The sequence below is a fragment of the Pezoporus flaviventris genome, unplaced genomic scaffold (genome assembly GCF_033815535.1).
Source record: "Pezoporus flaviventris isolate CSIRO_AGI_PZ_B2104156 unplaced genomic scaffold, CSIRO_AGI_Pfla_v1 ptg000097l, whole genome shotgun sequence".
Taxonomy (NCBI): domain Eukaryota; kingdom Metazoa; phylum Chordata; class Aves; order Psittaciformes; family Psittacidae; genus Pezoporus; species Pezoporus flaviventris.
The window spans coordinates 1,800,198-1,814,718 of record NW_026892645.1 but is presented as its reverse complement, the minus strand read 5'-3'; positions in this window follow the sequence as shown (position 1 = coordinate 1,814,718).

Below are 14,521 nucleotides of genomic sequence, written 5' to 3'. Positions count from 1 at the left end.
TGGCTAAAAGCAGGGTGAACAATGAGATAGGCTCGAGCTGCTTCCCCACTGCCTCGCACAGCCCATCTGCCAGCCACGCTGACAGGACATGGGCCGACAATCAGCAATATCACAACTAATTCCCCTTAAGACTTGATGAGTTAACAGCTGGTCATGATCAAAGGATGCCAAGGGTGGTTTTCAGGCAAGAGTCTGGCCTCGGCATCTTGCGTGTTTCTTAGCAAATAGAGAATTTCCACACCTGGTTTATGGTACGCTCAATAGAAACCAGCAAGAAACGTGTGACAGGTTGGGGGTTGGTCATTGCAGGGTGAAGTGACACTATCAAAACCACCTTGGGGCCAGCCCACCACGTACCATTAGACCCCACTGTCTACCAGCCACTGTCCAGTGTCCTGCTGCCCATCTGGGAGCCCCAGGTGCATCATGATCCAAACTGGATCCTGCAGATTAACTCACTTGATAAGTGAGTTTCAGGGCTCATCGGAAAAGTGGAGCTGTGTGATTAAGAGAGTAGAGGCTTGAGACTTTAATGCCTGTGATGGGGAGATGAATTATCTCAATATTCATCTGCTGAAAATGCGATTGTAAGTTTAGCTGCACAACAGTGAGAGCAGACTGACCTTGTTCTACCTGATTTTGTTGTGATTCTCATAAATTCTATTTTCCGCATGTAACATTTACATGAAATGTGTTTCAAGTCATTAATTTGGGTCCGTCTTAAGATTCAACATTTATTTCCTTATGCCTTCTCAGAGTGTGAGTGGAGGGCATTCTGCTACGTGTCATCAGGAAATACAACCTGGTGTTCAAAGGTTATTCCAGCCTCTATCACTCTTCCCTACTGCAAGATTGTACACGACTGAAGTCAATGTCCTTTGCAAACAACATGCTAGTTGTTTTATAATCTCTGTTCTAAGAGCTAGGTTTTCGCTAGAGTGTTTGCAGGTTGCTGGTTTCTGATGTTGCCATTGGAACAAGCTGCTCTTGTTTTTAAATTAAGCATTAAGGCCCAATCCAAATCCCCTTAAATTCAGGAAGAATGGTTTCATTGTGTGGTGGATCGGGCATTAAGTGGGCTGTAGAAACAGGATGGCCCTTTGGCTCTTAGAGCAGGTGACCTGTATGCAAGGGAGAAGGTGCAACTGGGAGAAAACTGACCTACTTCTTCCTCTGATGTATTTTTCCTGGAGGTGAAGAATGGATCCAGTTGTTAAACCTATCAGCAGCTCTTAGGAACAAAACACATTTAAGAGGGTGCCAGGCTACCAGTGCAAAACCAAGTCAGTGTCACCTGGACCCTTGAAACTCTCCAAATACAAGCTCAAGAAAATGGACATTGTGAAGAAAAAGCATGGGGGAGTCCAGTGGCAAGGAGAATGCTCTCCTTTTACAACCCTCTGCTGCACTTGGGATCCTGACCTTAGCATTACCTCTCGCTCTCCCCCTGTCATTTGGATGGTGCTACCCTCAAGATCCAAGTTTCGGTATCACTCTCTTCCAGTCTGATGTGTAATGTGCTGCCACTTCTTCCTCCATGGTAATGCCCTGAAAATGCTGCTTAGGGCATTTGCGTGTCCCTAAGTGGAAGCTGAAATTGATGCTTTGGGAAACTTTGTAGATGATGGTGAAGTGGTTTGTCAAGAACTTGGCACCGTCCCACACCAGCGTCCTCAGCATTGTCCTGGAGATAAAAAGCCTGCATTTAAATGGGAGGGTCCTCAGTGGATTGCTAAACATGTTTGCCTTTTCCACAAGAAAATGACTCTCCCATATTCAGTAGCAGCAAATTCATCTTTAATTTGCCTGCTCCTTGTTTCTTTCCTGTACTCCACTACTAAACCTGCTTCAAGGCTTTTCTTCTGGAAAATGTTAATACGTTGCTTTTCTATAGGAACTAATGTTCCTACTAACCACTCAGAGTGGGTGTACCTGCGAGCTGACAAACACTGCACAACTTGTCTTCCAGCAGAGCTCAGAGTAATTACAAGGAGGCGATACCTGTGACAAATTACCATACTTGAACACGACACCTACTGCAGGTAAGGAAGCTAAACCTGTGTGCTTGTTCCCTGGAAGACTGCCTGGGATTTCAGCTCCTCCACTGTGTTTCATTTATCAGTATGGAAGAGCACATGTGGAATAAGAATATCAGTCCCGTGGCATCCCAAAGACATCAAATCTAAGATTATGTTGTAAAAAAAGTGTATAGTTTGTGGCAATATAGCGTGCTCTGTGCTGGGATGGTGTAGGGTGGAGATACTGATCAGGTACGTGCAGAAAGCAAGAGCTGACCCATCAGTGGCACCTTCCAATTAGAAAGGCCAGCAGCGAATCAGGATTCTCCCTCAGCATCACAAAAAGCACCTTCAGATGAAGGAAAATGCAGACTGCTGCATACTTCATGAAGCCCATGCTTCACTGTCCCCTGCAGCTATTTATGTAGAGGGAGGTCTCCATATGATGTCTCTGCCCATCACATAATGCCCCTAGTGCTAAAACCAGTGGAAAAAAAAAGCAGGGCTTGGGAATTTCAGCATGCTGGGCAGCCTGATTTCTGCTTCACTGACTGTCCTCAGTGGGACTTCCCACTTTCCAAAGTGATGATTTCCCATCCTTCATCTCCTTCCTTCCTTTCCCCAGGCAAAGAGCAGTCATCAGCAGGACAGTCACCCCTTCCTTCCACCGACTCCTCAGACACTACCTGGCAAGGTTCACCATACCCAAGTCCACAGCACAAACACTGTGCACGTGAATTTGCACCAGGCAGCACCAGCACAGAGCAGACAAGAAGAAACCACTCTGATGTGGTTTGTGCTGTGCTCCTTATTCCCTCTGGATGGTTTATAACTCACATCCTTCAGGACCAAGCTGCCTGCTCATTATCACTGCTGGGGCAGCACTGGGTAATTCATCCCTCCTCTTCATCAGTGTGCAAAGGCTGATGGCTCTATCTGGGAAGAGGTTCTTTGCCTTTAGTCTTGCTCAACAGCTCCTGCCTGTGCTCTTAGGGGCAGCCAGAGGAGACAGTCAAACGAAGCAACAGGATTTTGTCCCCTTATCCTTGCAAAACAGCCAACAGTGTGAGGACGGCAGCGGCAGAGCAGTGCAGAGCAGCTCGTGTGCACTTGCCACCCGGGCTGCCTGCCGCCCTCTCCTCATGGCTCTGTTTTCAGTCCTGGACTAATTTTGAACACTGCTGTATCTGCTTCCCTCTGCTTAGTTCTGCAGGGCCTTGTTTGCCCTTAATATCCCCAGCTGAGATTGACTTAGAGCCTGGGCTCTTCCGGAGGTCACTGCATGGGGTGAACACTGGTACCACCATGTGGGCTACCTGGGAGGCAGAGAGGTCCATCTCTGTGCCAATGGGCTTTAGTATCCCCAGTACATACTACAAAGCTCAAAAAAAGTTATATCTGGTTAGAAATTCATTAAGGGAAAAGAGTTGTGGCCAAAAAGACATTTAAATAATCACTCGGATAAGTGGAGCCAGGGTACTGTAACACAATGGGCTGCAGACCCCCCCATGCAGCTGTGCTCTGACAGCTCAAAATGTCTTTTTCTGCCCTGTACAAAGAGTTTCCTCTGACAGTTCATCACGTTGCCAGCCTTAAGGAGAAGAGAGCACAATATTATTCTTAGTAATAGAACAGTCACTCCAGCACGATTACTACCACCACGGGAACAGATCTAAGGCAGGATGCCGCTGTCAGTCATTACTTATATCCAGTTCTGTAACTCAGGAGGAATATGCAGTGGCATGGCCTTGTGCAGCAGGAACCACATGCAACAAGCCGTATTTTTCATGTAAATACAGAAAACAAATTAAGCAGAGATAGCAGGGCTCCGTTCATTCATGTGTTCACGTTATTTTGCGGGTAATGCGTATGCAGCTCAGCTATTTATGCTGATGGGTGCAGCAAGTTATTCAGATTTCTTCCTTTTCCCCTTGCTTAGCTTAACATGTCTGATGTGTATCCAATGGTGCCAGGGGAAGAACCGCTTCACACCTCTGCCTCTGACATTTGGGCCTTGCCTGGGTGTCCCTGGCAGCCCATGGGGATGCTTGGGGGGTTCTCATATCCCTCTGTCCACAGGGACTGTCCTGCTCCAGGGGAAAAACAGGCAGGGAGTGCTGGCAGCTCTGCTCCTCGCAGAGGGGCTGCCCCTCTGATGGGCATTAAAATAACAGTATTAAAATAGTATTCAAATACTCCTCCTGTTGAGCTCTTCTCTCCAGAGCACCGCACAAACAGGAATTAATGACTCCTATGGCCAGGGCAAGTGTTACCAGAGCACGGGGTGGCAGCTCCTGGGAGCCAGACCTTCCCTTGCCCGCTGTGAGGAGCAGGATCTCCCTCACCGGGCCTGTGGTTACCCACAGCAATTACAGCTCCGGACGCGCTGGTGGTGGGGTTTAAGTGCCTGCATTAATAACAGGAGGGGGTTTAAGATGTAAGATATATTTATCTCTGAGGTTATCTATGTTTAAAGTCCCTGGGCTGCGTTTAGGAGGATGGCGGATCAATAGCACTTACAGGGTTTTCCAGAGAGACTTTCCCACCAAGAGGTTTGATCCCAGCGTGCCTTCCCTATGCCTTGTTCTTTCTTGAGCACCTCCAACCAGGGACTAGCTGGGTAAGCGCTGAAAGGTTGTTGTCATCATCTAATTAATGAGTAAATTTCTCTGTATCTTTGTATTCATTAAACCCTTTTCAGCAGTTGGAGTTGGGCAGCATTCAGGCAGAGATCATTTTCATTGGGAACTGTTGATTTGCTTGACCCAGATGATTCCTTTTTAAGTCACTTTTTTCCTAAGGGCACTTTGGAAAGTCAAACTCTATTTACCACAAACATATAACTATGCAAAGACAGAATAACTCATCTCCAACTTCTTCACCACTATTTAAACACTCTTGGAAAGCAAGAACAATTGACAGGCAGAAGAAAAAAGCCCTAACTGAATCCCAAATGCCAGCTCTGCCCCTGCTCCTGGCTGTGCGGCAGCTGACAGCAAGTTTGGATGTACCCAGCATCTTCATACAATGATGGAATGGTTTGTGTTGGAAGACACCTTAAAGCTCATCCAGCTCCAACCCCTGCCACGGGCAGGGACCCCTTCCACTAGAGCAGCTTGCTCCAAGCCCCTGTGTCCAACCTGGCCTTGAACACTGCCAGGGATGGGGCAGCCACAGCTTCTCTGCCATCCCAATAAATGCCACTGGGTTTGTGGCCGGGGCAGTACAAAGCTCTGGCGCACCAATAACCGGACTGCCAACCAAACGGCACAGCAGCCCTCTCTCCGCACAAGCTGGGGTGCGACTGATCCCAAACCCAACATCCTGAACCACTGGGAAGTGTTACCTTTGGGAATTCACAGCAGGCTCCAGCCAACCTTTCTCCCAAAACGTGTTACAGCATCATTATTTCACTGCAACGTTTCACATTCGTTACTCAGAGGGAGGTGTTCGCATGGGAACCAAACCAGGGCCGCCCTGTTCCAGGTCCCCCAGGGGATGCACAAAGATGGAAGCTGCCTGCCAGGTCCTGGAATATCACCTCCGACACAGGAGGGATGAACCTGAGCCAGGCACTTCCTTTCCCTGGGGCAGGTTTCAGTTATGGTCTGGGATACAGGGGGATTTTGAGGAAAGGGCTGTGATTCCTGGATTTTAAGGCTTCTCCCTCCACAAATAGAAACCGTGTGGCCCTGGAGGACAGCACTGCAGCTCGCTCCGGGTGATTTTGGTGTGCAAGGCTTCAGCCCAGAGAGCTTCTAAAGGCAGATAAACTGCCTCAAAAGCCACTTAAAGCATCACCAATTCACCACAGCAGGGTCTGCTGGTGGGGGGCAGGTGCTGACTTCCCACTGCATTTCACTCATCCCATTCAGTATTTCTAGCTCCTGTCATTCCGGTGGGACACAGCTCCTGGTTCACCGTGGTGCCAGCCCCGGGACACAGCCAAGCCCTTCACCTGGCAGCCCCGTCCCCTCTCGCCCTGCCTCTAAAGAGGTGCCAAACCAAACACAGCCTTCCTCACCCCCTTGGGTCCCGGCCAGCCTGCACATGCCGCACTAGAACGCTCTTAAATCTGCAGCCAGGGAAGTGTGTTAATGCACAAATTAGTCAGAGCAATTGAAATCCTGCTTTTCCGGGTCCTACTTACAGCAAGAACTTGATGGCTGTAAAACTCACACCGAGCAGGAAAAACCAAACCCCGCCAGCAGCTCCGAGCCACTGAGAGCAAACTGCAGCTGAGGACCTCAAAGCAGAGGTCAGACCGTGCACCCCAGGGCGTTAGCATCCCAGCCAGGAGTGTGGGGACTCAGCTAACCCCTGCCTGTTCCTGCCCCGGGGTGCATGGCATATCCCTTGTGCTGCAGAGCTTGGCACACCATTTGCTCCCTGCACATCCTGAGAGAGAGGCTGTGCCACTGCGAGCAGCACCCAGAGCTGAAATGCAATGTGGATGGTGGTGGCCTCATCCTGCTGTGACAGGGGTGAACCCTGCTGTCCCCATCAAAGCAGGCACTGTGCTGGTGACCTGGGCCACCAGGCATCCATACTCCCATGTGTGGGGCTGTATGGACCTGGCCCATATGTGCAGTGCCATCCCGGTCCCCAGGCATGCTGAGGGTGATGCCCCAGGCTCCCCTCGCTCCCAGGGTTCAGAGCTGGCTGAAAGGAGCCCATACCCCCAGGCTGGCGCTAGGAACTGGGGTGACAGGACCCCTGGGGCTGCCAGGAGCACACAGAGAAGGGGATGCTGCAAAGGACACCCCTATCCATGGGGCTGGGCCACAGGGTGCTCATGAGGACACACAGATGCTACGGGACCCCCACTGAAGCCCCCCAGCCCCGACAATGCTGACTTACCGGTGGCAGCCGTCGGCATCCTCACAGCCTCAGGTGTCGGGGGGCTGTGGGCAGCAGCCTGTGGCATGGGAGCCCATGGCACGTCCCGGGTCTCAGCGCTGGGGGGCTCGGTCCCCTCCGCTCCCCAGGAAGGGCTGGGGGCAGCGCTGTGTTCCACAGCATCCCTGCCGTTGCCGCGGCAACCGCTGAATGACTCACGCTGATTGTGAGTGACATCAGAGATGCAGAGGAGGGGGCCGGGAGCAGATATTCCCAGTTTGGTTTTCCTGTTAAAGACGGAAGGTTTTGTGCTGGGAAAACATCCGGATCCAGCCCCCCTCAACAGGGTCCTGGAGACCCGTGGAATTAGGAGGCAGGAGATGCTGGAGCCCCTCCATGCATCCGCTGGGCATGAAAGGGGCTGATGCAGAGCAAGGGGACACCCCAGGGGGAAGAGGCCCTGCTCCCCTGAACTGCACTTGGGCCTCAATTCTAAACAAAACACAACCAGATCGAGGAAAATGGGTAGAGACTGCTTGTCTGGCTTCATCTTCACACCAGACTCGAGAACAGGGGAAGGTGACCTTCAGGGGCCCCTCATCTTGAGCCATGCTGCTCTTGCTCATCATCCCAATGGGATTCTGCCCATCCCAACAGGACCATGGCTGTATCTCAGAGGCACTCACAGCTCCCAGTGCCAGCAGCCTGGCAGGGTCATGCAACAGGAGCCAAAAAAGGGGCTTTGCTTGGAAACTGGTCAAGAGCAGGGAGGAGCATCACTGGGCACACAGACAGGGCGTTGGGGATGACCACAAACACTCCACATGCAGACATCTCTCAGAGTGTTTCGGTAGCATGTCTGCTCATAGGCACACAGGGATTCCTTACACACAGCCAGACACTGCTGCTCCTTCCCCTCTCACTCACAGGCTCCGTCGGATTGAGCCCGATGAGACAGAAGGGAATATTTTTAGTAGGATGAGTCCCACTCGAGGCTCTGCCCTGAGCAGGGACAGCACCAGGTCACAGCAGTGCAGCAGCTCCACAGGCACCAAGGCATAAACTGTTCTCAGCCCTCGCTAGGAGCAGCCCTGAGGGCATCATTCAACCCCACCAGACACCTTTAGGGGCTCCTGGGCATCCCCCTCACCGAGGCTGGGATCAGGGAACCCAACACTTGGGGCTTCTATCTTTAGCCCAGCAAACTATAAATAAAGCCCACGGTAACCCACGGAAATCTGAGTGGCTTCAATGACAGCACTGGGGAACCCTGCAGCAAGCAGGGCTGCACCCCGGGGTCCAGTGGGAAAGGCACCATCGTGCTTCCAGACACCCGGATGAGTGAAAACACAGGGAACCTGGCACCACTGATGGGCTGGGCCTCAGTGGGCACCATGCTCCTGCAAGGGGAACGCAGGGTGGGAGAGGAGGGATGAGGAAGGGTCGCTCTTTTCATGGGGAATTGGGTGCTTGCTCCTGGTGTGGGAGCAGGGAGGAAGGCGCCCGTCTGCGGGGAAGGCAGGCACAGGGTGGGAAGCAGAGAGCGCCCCGTGATTCATCACACGCAGCCTGGCAACGAGCTCCTGTGTCAGGGAACACACAGATGGAAGCGGCTGCCACAGCCCGGGAATAGCCCCTGGTGTCCTTTTAAGGATGGATTTACCAGGGTCTATCTGCCCTTTAGTGTGCGCTTCCCATAGGAGCCATGCAGGATGCGGGGGTCCAGCAGCCCACAGAGCCTGGCTCACCCCTACTGAGGCTGTGCTGTGGCTGCAGGGACCACAGGGAACAGAGTAGATTTAACCCCGTGGGCCAAGAAATCCAGAGATACATCCCAAATCCCACCACAGCCCTCACGCAATGGGAAGGGGTTGGGGGGGGGGGGGCATGGCTGGAGGCAGCAGGTTTGGCACCTGCACTATTCCAAGGGCTAAATAAATGTTCAATAAATACCAACTGAACCCAACTCCAGGCAGTGGGAGCTGCTGCAGGTACAGGGCTCCCAGGCACAGATTCCCTCCGGAGCAGCCCTTCCACAGAGGACAAATAGAGGTTTTACTCCAACACAGATGTGGTTTGTGCCCAAGCTCCAGCTCATAAAAGCCAAGTAACCACATCATGCATAAGCGCTACCAGTCTCCCATCAATTACCGGTTTGAGGGTGCACCTGTGGCTGCTCACACTGCACAGCACCGGGGTGCTCAGGCAGTTCTTGCCCTGATATAAGTGCAAAGCCACCGCAGGCATCGCCTGCTCCATGCACACAGAGCCCTGGCTCGGCCCCAGCTCCCTGCTCCATGCACACACGCTGCTTCCCGGAGTGGGAGAGCTCGTTATGCAACTGCTGATGGCATCGCTCATGAAACCTGTTTGAGAGCTCAACCCTTCCCTGGCACAGCGGAAGGGAAGCAGCAGAACAGCATCCTGGGGTGCAGGAGATGTGCAGGACACCAAGAAGGGGGTTTGCATCCCATCGGCTGCTGCAGTGACCACCTACAACTGTGTTAACCACATACAACTGCATCCCAGCACCCAGCTGGTGCCGTGGTACCCCACCACCCAGAGCCACCGGTGACCCCTCAGGAGCCCCCGGCACTCACAGGCTCCAAGCTCAGGCTGTGTATCTGGGCCCTGACCCCGATCCAGGCACCCGACTGCCTCCCTTCTGGAGCTGGTCACCTCTCCAGGTTTATTTTGGTCAGCGCGGCCTGGTCCAGCACATCTCGAGTTACTGATGTCCCTCCCCCGGCTCCACCAGGGACCGGATTCCTGCTGACACTGGATATGCAGGTCTGGGGCGCTGCTGTCCCTGCTCAGGTCACGCTCGCTGGCAGTTGTACCAATGCTGCTCACACGTGGACCCCGCAGACCTGCCCCTTTCCAAGCCATCTTCCAGGACTAAGCCACCAGAGCAACAGCCCAGCTCACAACTGCCCCTCCTGCCTTCGAAGTGAAGGCTTCTGAATAGCAAGAGGAACGAATTTGCACCATTAATTCTTCTCCAAACCCATTTTCCTTGTAGCAAAGGATCCCCAGAGCTGCTGCTCCCTTTGGCCAATTCCTCTCTCATAGGAAAGTCTCCATTAAAACAAACAGCACAGTTAAGCACAGAGCAAAGATTTGGGCTGTTACAGAGGGACAGTGCCTTGTGTTCTGGGTGCTGCTGGCATGTAGGAGTCCCTTGTTCTGTCCCTACAGGCCTTTATCAAAGCCCACTCTCTGTATTTCCCATTGACCCTATTGGATGTGCTGCTCCTTTTTAGGGGTTACTGCAACCACTGGTTCATGGGGACAGGTGAGGGCATGAGAGGAGAAAGCCCGAGCAGTGCACAGCGTGCTGGGAGCGGCTCCGTAAGCCACCCGTGGAAGGGCTGGGAATGACTCCCTTGCCACACCATTTGTGCTGTTAGCAACACCAGGATGTGTTTTCACAGTCAGGTGCAACCTGTACTTACCTTCCCCACCCTCTGCAGCCCGGACCTGGCTGGAGGCTGCTCGGGGGTGAAGCAGCAGCATGTCTCTGTCCTTGTCCCTGCTGGAGGACACCAGCAACACGTCTCCATGTGCTTCTGGCCCCAAGAGCCAGCACGCACCTCAACCACCACCCATCCTGTCACTCAGATAGCAGCACTTCTTCATGTTTAAGGTGTGGGTTCGTGCCCAGACCTGCTGTACCGGTTCAGGTGCACAGGCACCATTATCTAATGATACACCACGACTGGCTTTAAGGGGTTTTGTGTTTAAATGAGAGGAGAGCTGGACCTTTGTACTGTCCTGTAGCTCATCAGTGCAACAAAGGAAGTCTGAGTTAGGGGCCACCTGTCACCACAACACCTGCATTTACCACCACCGCAGCAGCAAACCTGTGCTGGACAAGCAGCAGCTCAATGTCTCATGCCCTAATCCTCCATCTTTCATGGGACACAATGAACATTAACTCCTTACCAGCTGCTGCACCACTGGCTAAACAGGCTGCTGTCAGTGCTCTCCTTGCCCTGAATGTGGTGTGAAAATGAGGATAACCCCTCCTCTTCCTTAGAGAAACCACCTCACACATTTACACTCCATCACTCGCCTCCAAGGCGACCACACACAGCTCATCCCCCCAGAGCCAGCACCACTGGCACCACAAGAGCATTTTGGTTTCATCACCTGGAGTTACTGCCTCCCACCACACCACCAGATGCTGGTTGCTATCGATCTGTTTTCCCTCATGAGGGCTCCCTTGTTATGGAAGAAAAGGCTTCCAATTTATCAGTCAACCACCATGAGGATAAATCCCTCTTAAATGGCACTGGTTCATCCCAGGGGATAACCAAATCCTGCTTCATACAGCCCTTGCAATGAATCTCACCAAGGTGACTTCCTGGAAAATGGAGAAACAACTTCCAGGTGGAAAACCAGGCACTGAACCAGGAATTTCTGCACAAGTTTTGTTACAGGTTTCTCAACCAGCTATTGAAATACCTTATTTCCTGACAAACAACTCCAGCAGCCTGCAGGTACAAGGAACACTGAACGACGTGGATTCATAAACCTCTGCTGCTCCTGACAGTGATGCTTCAGAACATGCTCCTGAGAATGATGCTTCAGAACACCTTGTAATAAATCAAAAAAACCTTTATTTTTAAGATATATTATAAATTTACAGCACACATAACATCAGTGTCTTCAGTGTGTATGTGTGAGCAGGTTGAAAGACTCAGCATTCATTCTGGCCTTGTTTGTGGGTACGACCTCTCCACACGGTCAAGGGATGGAGCAGGCTAGGCTTTGACAACAACCCCAGTAACTTCCAGGAATAGATTTCAGTGCAGATGAGCAGCATTTGGTGCTCCTTGCCTGAGGGCTGCTGCCCAGGAGCAAGCCCTGCTGGTTTTCCCACTTGAGGAGAGGTCAGTGACCCACAGGAGCCCATCCAGAATGAACCCTGAATTCCACAGGCTCGGCGACATCCGCCCTAGAGAAGCTTCCTAAAAGTAATGTTACATCTTGGAAAGAGCTGTGCATGCCACACGTCAGTGCCAGTGTGTACAAAGAGTCTCGGATGCTGTACCTAAGGATGTGCTACACAGGTGAAGTGACAAACATGGAGCCAGTACCTTGCAAGGTAAATCTTCCTGGTGCTGGATGGCAAATCACCATCTTGGGCAGTTCATTATGAGAAAACCAAGCAATTTAAGAAGCTCTACAGGCTTCTGTTACCTGCTGCAAAGACACTTGGTTTTGTGGGGCTTGGTTTAAACTGTGCTCCAATTTCTCCCGTTTCCAGAGACTGATATAAAACTACATCCAAATTCGGTACGAATTTGACTGAAGTTCACACACTGCAAACAGGACCCGAAGATCTTCAAATATAGGGCGAGAGGTCCTTAAAAACCCCTTTTGTTATACCCAGATGTGAGAGCCACCACCATGACCACACATTCACCTCAGTACTGTTCGCCACGTGTGGGGACATGGGGATCACTGCCCTAGCCACAGACACCAACTGTCCTAGCCAACACCAGCACCACAAACCCTTCAGATGAATAATGAGCCAGAGAGGAAGATACAATCAGTGGTTTGCTTATGCCTTAAAGCACAAGGACTTATGATCAGATGGAAATACCCAGCCGCAAGGGCCACTATCCTGCTAGTTAACAGACATGTTAAGTATTAAAAGTAGAAAGCCAGGGCATTCGCTCTGGATGAAGCACTCACCATCCTGTGCAAGGGACCTAGAGAAAACTGCCACTGAAGTCGAGGTCACTGCTCATCTCTCATTCCTCAGGCAATGCTTGCCAACAGCTCTACTATACATTCATTTGGTTAAACAGCTTTCAAAACACATTAAAAGATCCTCAGCCCATGGATCACCAATAAAATAACTTAACAGGCCTAACTAAAAAGGGTTTCAATAACCACTCAAGTGTTTCTTGGCTGCGAAGATCCATTCCCACAAGACAAGTTTGGTTCCAGGAGGGTGAGAGAAGGAACAGGGGTCAAGGCTGTGGGACTCATCTGTGCCAGAGGCTGTGAGCAGCCAGGAAGCAGAGATATTTGCTAGAGGTTTCAGGCTTCTGGCAGGAGGGACCCTCACACCCTCCCACAGGAGCGCACTGAAAACCACATTAGAAACCACACAAGTTAATTTCCCAGCACATGGAGATCCTGTGTGACCATTGCCAAAGGGATGCAGCCATCAAAGAAGACTCAAATCACTGCTCACAGGGAGAGAAAGAGTGGAGGATGCTTTGGCCTGGACCAGACACTGGAGGTTTGTTCCAAGGGTGATGCTAGCTCAGGCTCACAGGGAAAGACAATCAAGATCCAAGTTGTAAAGCAGCCACTGGCATTTTTCCCCAGATACATCCCGTTAAATGCACCCTATAAAGAGTATAAATACGAAGCCCTGAGAACAAACTTCCATTTAGCACATATCTACTAAAAATATCAGTGCTTTGATGACAAAATTACAAGTTACATATATTTAAATAAATAGCTAGCTTTCAAGAGTCACACGACATCAAAAGTAGATTGTCTGTATTGACTGATGGGGTGAAGAGCTAGAACTGTGAGACACATGGGATTAGCCACCTACCTCCCTGCTTCCTTACTGCTCGATTTCACAGGCTTCCAAATATTCCCTTGACCACACTATGAGACAAACATACCTTTGCTAGTTAGAACTTGATCACCAGAGATGCGAGCACGGGACCTGAGCCTGTAAATCCTTATCCCTGTGAGTAGTTCTTCAGCACAAAAAGACAGCGTTTCACTCTTTAAAGCAAAGACTTCCATCCCCACGTGCTCAGGGACCTCTCACTGGCTCACAGACCAGATCCACCAGCCCTCTACCCTTCAGCCTGTGACAGGGCAGCTCATCACCAGGCACAGCTCTTACCACACGTGCTCCTTGTGCCTGGAGAGCTGTCTGCACGTTCTGACTCAACAGCAGGGATCTTTATGGGGTTTCTGCAGGTTTTGTAACAACGAGGGTAACCAACACCTTTGCAGGCACCGTGGGCTCTGTTCACTGGGATGAAGCAGCACTACACCCCGGTGTGACGGGGCCCACAGCTCCCTTGTCTGCTACTAATTCATACCCTAACACCACCATCACGTCTTGAGCAATTCAAGTGTTCGTTTAAACTCAAGTGCATTTTTTGTTTTAAATCAACTCCTATGACTTCTGTGCTTATCACCTCCTAAATTCTGGCCTCTTTCAGCCACTGGCAAAGTGAGTTCTCAGAAGACAAGCTGGACTATCTATGTTAAAGCTGTACCAAACAAGGTGACCATTTGGCAGATCAGGAAGAACACACTCCCCAACACCCTGGCTATGTAAATGTGGAGCTCTAGAGTAATGAATTCCAGAAATAACCACATATTCCTGAGCCTTCAGGCATCTTAAAGACACAGTATTCCTATGGTCTCTAACTGCTGCTGCAACACCTGGTTATGTTGTTGAACCTGTACACTCTTACCCTCCTCTATTTCATAAGCATGATGTGTTTTACCAATGCTTTTTTCCCCACGCCTTGTAAAGGCTCACCAGCATGACTGTTCTGGCACACAGGGGGAGCAGCTCTGGCAACCTTTATCTCCCCGATCAAACTGACACTGAAGAACATGCACAGTTCATCAGCAGGTCCTGGCAGTATCATCCTCTCTCTGCTCTC